Genomic DNA, 12,464 nt, shown 5'->3' with positions numbered 1-12,464 from the left:
GCGAGGTGGAGGCCGGAGAGGTGGACTCGGAAATGGGGGGGGCACATCGGTTATTCCCCTATGGAGGCGTTGATGCCACCCGGGGTGTTGGGGCACGTTGGGAGGGACTTGGGGTATCACGCTTGTGAGCTGACAGAAACTGGTGGGATAGTGTGGCCCATTCTAGAGAGATAGGACGCTTGCGCTGACCTTTCGCTTCCTCCTCCCTAAGGGCGTCCACTTCCGCTGCAGCCCACTTTCTCACCGCACCCACCCACGTCTCGAGTGCATGGCTATGTTCCCCTTGGCTAGAAGCAAGGATAGCGCAGCATATCTGAACAGCACCTTGTGAGTTTTAGGCCTGCGGATTGTCCCCAGGGCAACCGCCTCCCAGGAATGCAGGTCGGTGAGGCCTGTGAGGGTGCTAATGGAGTCAAGGACGGCTGACCAGTAGGTCTGAAGGGTTGGGCAGTCCCAGAATATGTGGTGGAAGTGTGCGTCCGGGGAGTGACATCTGGGGCATAAGAACTGAGTGTCAGGATAGAATCGCTGAAGGCGCGCCGGGGTCTGGTAAGCCCTATGTAAAAGGTAGTATTGTATGTTTTTGAACCGCGCCTTTCTCGACACCTTCTTTGGGAATTCTAGCGCTCTGTCTCACTCCCGGTCGTGTAATTGTCTCTCAATCTCATCCTCCCAAACCGTCCTCAGGGTGAGCAATGGCTTGTATGTGAGTTCTCGGATGGACTTGTATAGCCAAGTGACTAAGTGCCTTCCGCTTCCCATGTAGAGGATAGTGTGTATTACTGGGTGTGTCGCGGGCTCACTGACTGTTAGGTCACCATGTGGGCGATAGTAGTCAATGAGTTGGCGATGTGTCAAGAACTGCCCTGGGGGGAGGCCATGGTCTTCCATAAGTTGTGCGAACGGGCGAAGCTGGCCCTCTTCGAACAGTGTCTCCGCCTCTGTGACCTCAGAGTTTGTCCATGCGCGTACCATGGCGCTCGAAATTAAGAGTCACCCCATGGCCACCCCGCTAGTGGCAGCCAAGGGGAGTAGCAAGTGGTCCTCACCGCCATGCGGTGAATTCGCAACATACATTGGCGGGCCACGGACACCTGCAAGGGGTAGGTCCGGTGGGGTTTTGTGCCAGGGAGCAGCAGCCGACAGAGTTCCGGTACGGGGATAGGGCCGTGCGTTGTGTGAGTCTCCCTGGAATGCCTTCCTGCCATCCAGTATGAGAGCTACTGGAGTTGCGCTGCTAGGAAGTACAATTCGAAGTCAGGGGCACCCAGGCCCCCCTGCGTGGTGGATAGTCGGAGTTTGGCGATGGCTATTCTATGTCGACCATTTCCCCACACAAGAGTGCGGAGCAGCGTGTCCAGTTCGTGGAAGAAACTTCTGGGAGGCACGACCGGAAGGTTGGTGAAGTAATACAGTAGGCGAGGGACGATGATCATTTTGGCCAGGGCTACTCGCCCGATGGGGGCTAGTGGGAGGTGTTTCCAGAAGCCCACCGAGGCACGGATGCCAGCGCGAACCTTGCCATGATTGCCTTCGAAGATGTTGGCGGGTGAGCGATAAAGGCGAATCCCAAGATAACAGGGGCGCCTGTGGTCCAAGAGAGGCATTGCGTACCTATCCGGATCTCCTGAGGGTCAAGGGAGTGATGTAGGGGGTACACCACAGACTTCTCCCAATTCACACGGAGGCCTGATGCCTCTGTGCACTCAGACAAAATCGTCCAGATGGAGGAGAGGTCCGCAGTGATGTCCCGGACATACAGTAGGAGATCGTCCGCGTATATCGAAATGCAGTGGATCGTATTGGCTATGGGAATGCCCCAGGCTGTGCCCTCCAGGCGCAAACGGATCGCAAGTGGCTCTACTGCCAAGGCAAAAATCAGTGGTGAGAGGGGACAGCCCTGCCTGGTACCTCTCTCGACTTGCAGGGGGGCTGAGATGTATTTGCCAAGTCTGACACGAGACGTAAGGTTAGTGTAAAGGAGCCGAGTGTATTGTAAAAGGGTTGGGCCTATTCCCATCCGGCGTAGAACTTCAAAGAGGTAGGGCCATGTCACTGTATCGAAAGCTTTTTCGAGATCTAAGATAATGCAGGCCACGCGTGGAAAGGCGTCTCCCACCTGATCTTGAACATGGAAGACCCATCTGATGTTCTGGGACGTGTTCCTTTTGGGGACAAAACCATTCTGGTCAGGGTGTACTAAGGGGGGTAGTATCTGCTCATACCTGGCAGCCAGAATTTTCCCTAGGATCTTGCAATCGGCCGAGAGAAGCGTGATCGGGCGGTAGGAGGACAGCTGTTGCGTCTTTCTGTGCGGTTTGAGAAATGACACGATGACCGATTCCCGGAGCGATACTGGTAGTTCCCCCCGATCAAGGGCATCCGTGAACATGGCGGTCAGCCAGGGGGTCAACAGGGCAGAGAAGGTGCTGTAGTACTCGAGGGGTAGCCCATCGAGACCCGGAACCTTATTCCTGGCCAGGGAGCGTATAGCGCAGGAGACGTCCGCCGCTGTGTTCTTCGTGTCTAGGACTTCCCTGGTGGCCTCCGTGACATGGGGGAGCGGCAGTGGATCCGGGAACTGAGGAACCGCATCCTGTCGGCAGTGTGGTTGGGTACTGTACACGGCGGCATAGTAGTGCTGGAACGGGTCAAGTATCTCCTGTTGTGAACGCACCAGTGTGCCCGCGGAGGACCGGATCTCGGTAATGGGTGCAGCGTCTGTGTCTTGAGGTGCTAGCCACGCCAGTAGTGTGCCTGTTTTGTCGCGTTCACGGTGCACACGAGCGGCATAAGCACGGAAATTGAATTTCCGCGGGTCTGCTAGGGCAGTAGCATACTTTGTTTTTGCCTCGGTGAGCTGGGCCACTGTAGCTGACTTAGCATCCTCCTTTTTGGTGAGTGTCGCTAGCATACGTTCCGAGTCGGCGAGTGTGCGTTCGAGTGTGCGGTGGGCCCCCGCTATCTGTTTAATACAAGCGCCCCGTGCAACGCCTTTGAAAGCGTCCCATTCTACAAGCCTAGAAGTGGCGGACCCCGTATTATGAGCAAAGTATTCTCAGACCGTCTGCGCATGATCATGTCTAAATACTTGGTCTGTCAGACTATCTCTCGGAAGCCGCCAGGTGGGCACCAGAGGGTGGAGTGGCCTCCAGCGGATACTGAGGATGTGTGTGTCATGGTCGGAGACTACGCGGCCGAGATAGTCAGTGTATAGGACCTTGGGTAGCAGGGACGGGCTGCATAGGAATCGGTCTGGTCTGGTCCGCAGGTTATGTGGGATGGAGTGGAATGAGTGCAATCAGGTGTGGGGGTGATGAGCTCTCCATGAGTCTACTAGTGACCAGTGATCGACCCAGTGGCGGAATCTCTCCGTGCGTGCTGAGGCCGCGGACCGTTAAGGTGGTGGGTGGGACCTGTCAAGTGTAATGTCAAGTTCGCAGTCGTAGTCGCCCCCTAATATCCAAGGGAGAGTGGTGAATTGGGCCAGCGCACCCGAGAGAGATTCCCAATATCTATCCTGGTCTACGTTGGGTGCGTAAATACTACCCAATAGGACCAGCTGTCCGTCCAGTATTCCTTCCAGCAGGGCAAATCTCCCCTCCTTATCCACTACTCTGCACGTCTCCTGAAAGGGGGTGCCCGGGCGGACCCAGATAAGCGCGCCGTGCGCGAACGTGGAATATGATGTGGCGCATAGGGTTCCACACCATCGGGAACTTAACTTGTCTGCCTCAGGTGCTGTGAGATGCGTTTCTTGTAAGAACGCGGTTTGGGCTCGTTGGCGCTTACTGTATGCATAGGTTGTGTATCTCTTGCGTGGTGTGTGCAAGCCGCGCACGTTCAGGGTGAGTATATTAACATCTGCGTGCTGCGTGGGTAGGTTGATGAGAGGTGACTCTTGCCTAGGAGTGGTGGCACGAATACGGGGAGTACGGGTGTGACTGAGAGTATGGTGGCATTGCGTGTGGGAAGAGCCCCTGCTTGGCCCCCTAGGTGAGGGGCCCCAGGTCGAGGTGCCCACCCGCGGGATTCCTCCGGCAGGGTAAGTTGTCGGATTGGGACCAGTGGTGCCGTTATTGGGCAGAGTCTGCGATCAAGGGGGTAACCGGGCCATGGTAATGGAATCTGCTGTGGGTTGGGCCGAATTACTGTCCTCTTCACTGCTGGATGAGAAAAGATGAGGAATCCCCTCGCCATCCTCTTCCGATTGGGGGGCCTCAATGTCCACCACGGCCTGTAGGGCCTTGCGGCGTTCCTGCATGAGCTGTTCCAAGTCCGGCGACTCAACTTCCTGACCATTGGAGGGGTCCCTCCAGTTCTGTCGTCCTTGTTGTTGCGGTTGACGCGGGTGTCGCCCTCTGCTGCGGGGCGTCCTGTGGTTGCATTGTTGCGATGGGGCCGCCGCCGATCCGTGTGTGCAGTGGCGATCTGCCCAGTCGCAGGCCTCCTCGGCTGTAAAAAAAAAAAGTGTGTGGAGTCTGCGTGAATTACTTTCAGGCGGGCAGGAAAGAGCAAGAAGTACTGAATGTCATTCTCCCGTAAGCGCCGTTTCACCTCTAGGAAGGATGCACTGAGTTTTTGCACCGCCTTGGCATAGTCCGGGAATATCATGACGGGTTGGTTTTCGACCTGTAGGGGGCCTGCTCGCCTGGCTGTGCGCAACACTGCATCTCCGTCCTGAAAATGGAGGAATTTCGCCGGCAGGGGGCGCAGGGCGGTGCCGGGCGGCCGTTTCCAGGTTGGAACCCGATGGGCCCGTTCCAAGGAGAAGAAGGCGGTGCGATCCGTGGTCGGGGTGAAGGACTTTACCCAGGCCTCTACATATTCGATGGGGTGTGCACCCTCGACCCCCTCCGGCAGCCCCAGCACACAAATGTTGCAGCGCCGAGAGCGCCCTTCCAAATCGTCCACCCGCTCCTCCATTGTGGCCAGGCGGTCCATGGCCGTTCGCAGCGTTTGTTGCTGGCTCTTCAGAGTGGGTTAAATGTCTGCCAATGTCCGCTCTCCCTCCCAGACCCTGTCTGCCAGTTTTCGTTGGTCGTCGCGGATAAGGCTGATATTGGTTACCCAGGAGTTCCTCCATTGAGGCCCTGGAGAGTTCTATAGCCGCCAGGACACGGTCCAGTTTGTCGGAGATGGTAGGGTCCAGTTGCGATGAGGGCGTCTTGATAAGGGCGCTCGTGCGGGCTTGATTTTCTGGCGTCGTTTCTGGAACCGCCGTCTGCTGCGTGGCCCTCGGCTACCCCATGGCGATGTCTCGGGGCGCACAGCCTGTGGCCGTCTTCTTCGGGCCCGGAGATAGGGTCTGGGGGTCGTCCCCCCGTGTGGTGGCCGTATGACTCGTTGCCTTCTTGCGTTAGGGGGCGTAGTGTGCCCTGAGGTCTCCGGCGCCCCAGCATGGGCAGCCAGGCCGTGCCGCCAGGCGTGCCTGTCAGGTGAGGCCTCACCGCGGTCAGTCGGTCCTACGTTGAGCCACTTAGTACTTCCGCGCTCACAAATGGGGTGGGGGGGTGGGGGTTCTCCCTGCAACTGCAGTTCAGCCCCCGTCCCAACAGCGACTGTCCAACGAGCGCCCGGGCGAGTCTGTCCGCTGTGGTGCGATCGGGGATGAGATCTAGTTCCTGTTTAGGTGAGTGGGTGTGGGCCGCCATCTTAAGGTCAGGCGGAGGTGATGCGGAGGTTGGCCCGCCAGTGGGGTGTCCGAGCCGTCAAGGGAACCCCACAGGGGATGGGGGGGCCACATGGAAGGTCGCAGCGCGTGGCACTCACCCCCGGATGACTGCTCTCGTGGCTACCCAGGATCCTCTCAGCCTCAGTGTCACCGCGGGCGCCATTTTAGGGTCAGGCAGGTTTTGGCACCCGCCGATAGTCCAGCTCCTATGGGGGGGGGGTAGATCGAGTTGCTGGCCCCTCCCAGGGAGAATGCCGCTTGTGTCAGGGGGGGGCAAGGACCTCACCCGCCTTCTGCAGCTGTCGATGTTGCGGTAGCGATTTCCCGCGCTGTCCGGGCATCTGTTGCGCTCGGGGGGTGACCCTGGCAGCCCCCCGGAACCCGGCGATGTCCCCAGACGCAGTAGCCAAGGGCAGACGGGGCCGCCGTGCGGCCCGCACTGGCCTCCCACACCCTCTGGTCACTGCGGATCTGGGCGAATCATGGCCGTCTCCTCTGGTCCGTTCAGGGACAGGCCGCCGCCATCGTGGGCTCCGGTGTGTCGGAGGGGGGGCAAGGGCCTCCCCCGCTGTCTGCAGCCTTCGGTGTTGCGGCTGTGAGCCCCCGCACCGTCTTGTCAGGGGGGGACGGTGTGTCGGGGGGGAGACGAGAACCTCTCCCGCCGTCCGCAGCCGTCGGTGTTACGGCTGTGATCCCCCGCATCGTCCCGGTGGCTGTTGTGCTCCGGGGGGCAACTGCAACAACCCCCCGGTATCTTGCGATGCCACCTCGCGCAGCGGCCAAGGGCAGGTGGGGCCGCAGCGCTGCCTGTGTTGGTCTCTCGCATCCTCTGGTCACAGCAGGTCCGGGCAAATCGTGGCCGTCAGGGACTGGCCACCGCCATCTTGGGCTCCAGTCCGTGAGGCTGGATCCGCGCTTCTGTCTGCTCATCGGGCGCGGGGCACCCGGGTTTTACCAGCGCTCCTGACGCTCCTGATGCCGCCGGAGTTCCGCCGCCTGGTATGATGCTCTTCTACCCCGGTAAGACGAGAATTAATGGGCTATTGGCCGCCCGACTGTGGAGCCTCAACAATCTGCAGCCGCCATCGTGGCTTGCCAAGCCACGCCCGCCAACAAGGCACTAGATGACCTGCTTCAACTATGCCACTGCCCAGGCTTCAGAAAATGACCAAATGATAAGAAGTGCACAAGCAATGGACAAGCTGTAGACAAGTGGTGGCAGACAATGACTGAATGGTTGAATATGTCTGCAGAAAGCAAGCTATCCTCTAGGCCCAATGACACCTTTCGCACCACCATGAGGGCTTGCAGCTCTACTGAACTTTAAAAAACCAGTGAAGCACAAGGTCACATAGCCCCACTCACCAGCAAATTATCAGCAACTCCTGTACCACTACAAGCAGTGCTGCTATTTGTGCTTCTCCGGCCTCAGCCTACTGCCGTCCTAGGGAGATAGAGCACAAAGGAATGGACTTACCGCCCTGGCTCCTGGAGTTTCCAGGCAGTAGTGCACAGTTGAGGATCCTGCTAAGATGGCAAATGAGGCCCAGAAGAGACATGCAGTGCATGCGATAGAGAGTCCAGGACCCCATTAGGAGCAAGGCACACTAGCCTAATACCGGCCACTTCTGCACCTATTCAGAGAGGAACGCGGCCCTAGGGCCTCACCTACATCCCTGATGCGCCCAACTCCGGAGCCTGCACATGTAATGTGGTGCGCTGCTGTAAGCCAGGCCTTAATCTGTTTGTCTTGTTACGGCCAGAAAAGGTCAAGCAGTCAGACCTGGGCAGTGCTTTAAATGGGAAAAAATATGTGCAGGTACTCCTTAAGATAAGCTAGAGCTGTGGCAAGTGGGCGGGGCTAGAGGTGGGGCTAAGGGCAAGATATGGTGGTACATATTGGCTAGTGTACCAGTTGTAGCACATATCAAAACACATGAAATGCGTTTATGTGAACAAAACAAGTTAACTCATTACAAATAACTAAAGCCAAACAGGATAACACGTTACATTTCCTTGTTTTGTAATATTTGCTGTTTCCTAATACCCTTCTGTTATTTATTGTTCTTTGTCATAATACTATATATTAGCATGCGCGTACACACAGAAAGAAACAAGCAGACATGTACACAAAAGCATTCCACACATTCCCTTTAATATATCTCCTGAAAGTGTCCTGATACTCTCCCTCGTTCTCTCACTCAAAAACAGGCACACACAAGTAGGCAAGCACACAGACATAAGCAAACACTCACACTTATCTCCCATGGCTTTCTTAATTGCAGCTGTCAGTGCGCTACCTCCATACCAGTATTTGCTGTGATTAAAAGCACAGGGACTTAATGGGCCCTGCACTGTCAAACAGGGTGTGATGGTGAACACATGGACATCAAGCATATGAGTCCATGCTGAATATGTGTTAAGAAGGAATTCACCAGAATTTTTAAAGTACACACTTTTTTGGTAAAATACCATTTCTAAGTCCATTCATGGCTTCGGAACTCAGCAAATATCTGCCATTTTTATCTGAAAAAGCGTCAATCCTAACTTCCTGTCACCTCACTTCTTTACATCCCTCCCTCCCTCGTCCTTCTGTGTTCCTCTCGTCTTTCCCAACCAAATCCATTACCAGGTGTCATGGGATCTCATTCCTGGAGTGTCCCAATGTTCCCTGCTGTGCATTGCCCTATGGGCAGGGCTAAATTCACACCCATTGTCCAAGTACCCTGGTCAGTCCCTGTTATCTTGTCAATGCAGCAATTAGTGTTTGCGGGGCACAAAGGGAAGCAGCTCCTTTGCTGAACAAAAATGGAAAGAAAACCGTCTTTGATGAAGGTGGAGGAGTGTATTGTGTTGCTGCACGCTTTAGTAGGGCCAGTGCAATACACTAAATAGGACTGGATGACTGTCTAGCAGTCCTAGCCCATTTCACTCACCTAATGGAGGGGGCCGTAATCCCTTTCAGCCGAATGGTCGTTGCACGTCTAATCGACAGTGCCTGTCTATACCCTGTCATGTTAATCACAGCGTGATGTGCGCCCTCTCAACCCCCTGCAGTCTGGGACATTCAGGTGGGCGCTTCTCCAGCAGTGACTCTGCAAAAGGCCACTGAGGGGCTCTGCGACTTACAAGCTCCTTGGAAGTAGAGCAGCGTCTGCCCTGTGCTGGAGGAGATGCCTAACATGAACCTGCCGTTCTGCGGATCAGGGTACCGGTACTCTCCCTGGCTACAGAGAAGTGCCGGTACTGACGGCAGGTAAATTCGGAAGAGCCGGTACTCAATACCGGTGAGTACCGGCCCATTTAAAGCACTGGACCTGGGTAAAGACTACAGCCCAGGGAACCTTGGACCGGGAGCCAGGAACACATCGAAGCACCTCGCCGGAGTTTGTAGCATTACGGCATGTGACATCAACACGTCAGCATGAGTACGTTTTGAAATCTCATCAAGAGCGCAACACATTGGCATACATTTCCCAGAGGGACACCATAGATCAATGACTTTAGTATAAGGCAGCAACACCAGCATAATTTCAAAATTACGGTCAGCAGTTCCAGGAGGTAGTTACCTGTTAAGTTCACCTGCTGCTGATGGGGGTGCTGTTGTGTGGTCTTGTGGTTAGAGATGCCAGTTATGACACCATGTAGATTCTGTCCAGGGCAGTTCTTTCTGGGATACTGTGTGGTACTTTTCATACATATTTGAGCATGTGAGTCAGTGACTACTGATATGAAAGCAACTGTAAAAATAGAATTGAAACGGATCAATTTGAAATAGAGAACCTGTAAATGGTATGTTTCCGAGGCTGCAAGATTTTGCACGTAGAATTTACCACTCTAGTTAATTCGAATGTGGGGTGCCAAATATGAGGGATAATATCAAATGAAAACAGATAAATGAAAACAACTGTTAGGTGAGCCCAAGTTGTCATCTAACAATTATACATCATAAAATATGTTTGCATTTTAGGAAGCTGTCTCGTTCCTAAATTGATCTATCCACACAGAGGAACTAAAGTTGTGATAAAAAGGCAGAAATAATTTACTGGAAAACTTCTACGTGTAATAAGGACAGTTTCTTGTACATTGAATAATTTCACTTTACTGTAAACGCCATCATTGCAAACTCAAATCAATAAAGATGTTCTTTCCCAGTGTGCAACAGCAAATAGTCTCATTGGTCCAGGACCATTATGCAGTCAGTTGTGTTGGGCATTCCCAAAGAAAATCCACTTTAAAGAAATATTGAGCATTTTTGACACGCTTGATTTATAAGAGGGAGTCTGATAAGTAAATGTGTCGTCGATATCGTTATTTTTCATTTGGTTATTTCGGCAATAATTCACCTAGCTTGATTTAATAAATGCGTCTTCCAAACCACATGCAGTTACAACCTTGTTTTCAAAGTAGCAACATTAAACAGTGACGGTGACTGGCTCGAAATGAGCCCGCAAAATGCGAGGTGGTACTAAATCAGAATTGGCTAATTCGTGTGCCTTATCACCTGCCTAACAGCTGAGTAATCCATCATTTAAAAAATCGGGAAAAAAATACAACACCCCCTCCCGCATTCACAAATTAATCCGTTAAATGGAGATGTGCTCCGTCACTACAGACCACGTAGGGAGCTTTAATTTACTGCCATAATGAAGAGAGCGTTTTAACTCGGATTGATATTGATTGCAATGTTTATCTGTAACACATTCTTAATGACTCTTTAAATGACTCACCGGAGCCCGCGGCTCACACTTCTTGCCAACAAAGGTAAGAAGCGATGTTTTGTCTGACTTTGTCTGCCCTTCCTCGCCCTGCGTCGCGTCCGACGGCTCGAGCTTTCTCCGGCTCCAGACAGAAGGATGTGACTGAGGCCTACGAAGCCGGATCTTTCTCGTTTCTTTTCCATTGTCTGCCTGGGAAGCGCGCGGAGGCGGCATTGGACCGAAGACTTGAGGTTTTTCTTCCGTACTTGGACCGGCCTTGCCACCGGGGGGCGATGACCGCACTTCTTTGGGCCAGTTGTCTGCGTGCGTGTCAGTGCCTCTGCCACCGAGTTGTTCAGCAATTTTTGGACCTCCTGGGCGCAAGGGCAAGGATGTGGTGCCACCGCTTCTCACCTGAGTTCTTAAGTTGTTCATTTGCTGCTCTCTTAGCTTTGCAATGACCTCCCGGTAATCGAAGTTCGGTCTATTCTTAGTTCCACAGCGAGCCTCTGTCTTGACCTCTTTGTTTACACCAGTCACTTCCTCTTGGCCTATTTCCCACAGTCGGGGTGTCAACACCGCAAGAGTTTGATCTTTATATCCATCATGGGATGAATCTGTTAAAATGTGGGACGTTTGCACTGTATTCTTTCCAGTCAGTAAACTAGAGTTTGTGATGTAAATTAGTCGTTTGACTTTCTGCATAGCATCTGAGCCGGAAGTTGAGGGATCCCCGGCTGTCATGGATGCCTGCACATATCTGAAGGTGCACCTTTCAGGCAGGGTGATCGTTGATGACAGATGTTTATTTTTCACTCTGATACAATTCACAGGATCTGGCGACAGTGCCGAATGATCTGGTATTCTGTGATCTTGACTTGGGTGGATTGGGTCTGATAAGGCTGTTTTATCTTTCGGGGCTGTTGTTGAGCAGAAGAAATGGGGCGATAAAACAATATTGCATCTATCAAAATATTTGCATTTTCTTTGTCGGAAGGAGACACCGAAGTCTTCTGTTTGATTGGCAGGCAAATCTTTAGAAATAGAGAAATAACACTTATTAACATAATAACAATGTACCTGATATACATCTCCACACACAATTTAACTACATTAAATCATTTAATCCCTTCCATTAACACAGGAATGGCTGACTACAGTCATGCACACTGTCATGTATATTACAGCCCGAACCATCTATCTCCACACATTTCTTACACATATTCAGCTTTTAAATGTAATTAGCTTTTATTTCTTTGCTCCCCGCTCCTCAGTTCCTTCTCCAGCTCAATACTCAATATAAAAGGAACATAGAACTTTTCAAGACTTCCAGTTGGCTTCTGTCTCCACTGGGACAGGTCTTTCCACAGTGGAAAGGAGTAGTATGTAACTTTATTGAAAAATGATTTTGTGGTTTACCATTACAGAGAAACCGTTTCAACTTAACTATTTAATTTAATGTTTCAGAATGAATGACATTTACCATTTCATAGAAGCCAATTCATAGAATTTCTTTTTTTTTTAAATTGTCTTTTGCATGTTTGTTTTAAAAGGTTTTAAGGGAATGGTTGCAGGTCTTAATTTTATAATTTCTTTGCATGCTCTTAATTCGCTGACCCCTCACCACCCCCAAACACCATCCATCCATGCAGTGGCGGCTGGTTACATTTGTGGTGAGGCATAAAACAAGTGTCGTACTTCACTGTGGCTCGCGTGCATAGCGAGCGAGCCTGAACCGCCTACGGGGCATTTGGCGGTGTTCTCCCCCTCGAGAACATTTTGAAAAAAGTGTGCAAATGGTGTATTTTTGCGCAAATTTGAGAAAGCAGGAAGGTGTCAACCACTCCGAGGTCTGATGACCCCATCCAGAACCTGGCCTGGCTCCTCCACACCCCGCGGGTCCTACTAAGGTCACCCCTGTGATCTCTATTGCATTACACACTAGCTAGGCACACATGCATCCAGGCAAGGCAAACAGTCAAGCACTGGTTTCTGCTCCCCCCCTCCACTAACTACAAAAGGAACCCCACATAATCTCAATAATACACAAGGCTACTAAAAATTGAAGCTCTTTTTATTATCACCACCAT

Source organism: Lissotriton helveticus, chromosome 1_1, assembly GCF_964261635.1.
Source record: "Lissotriton helveticus chromosome 1_1, aLisHel1.1, whole genome shotgun sequence".
NCBI lineage: Eukaryota > Metazoa > Chordata > Amphibia > Caudata > Salamandridae > Lissotriton > Lissotriton helveticus.
The sequence above is the reverse complement of the archived record's forward strand: the minus strand, read 5'-3'. Positions refer to the sequence as shown.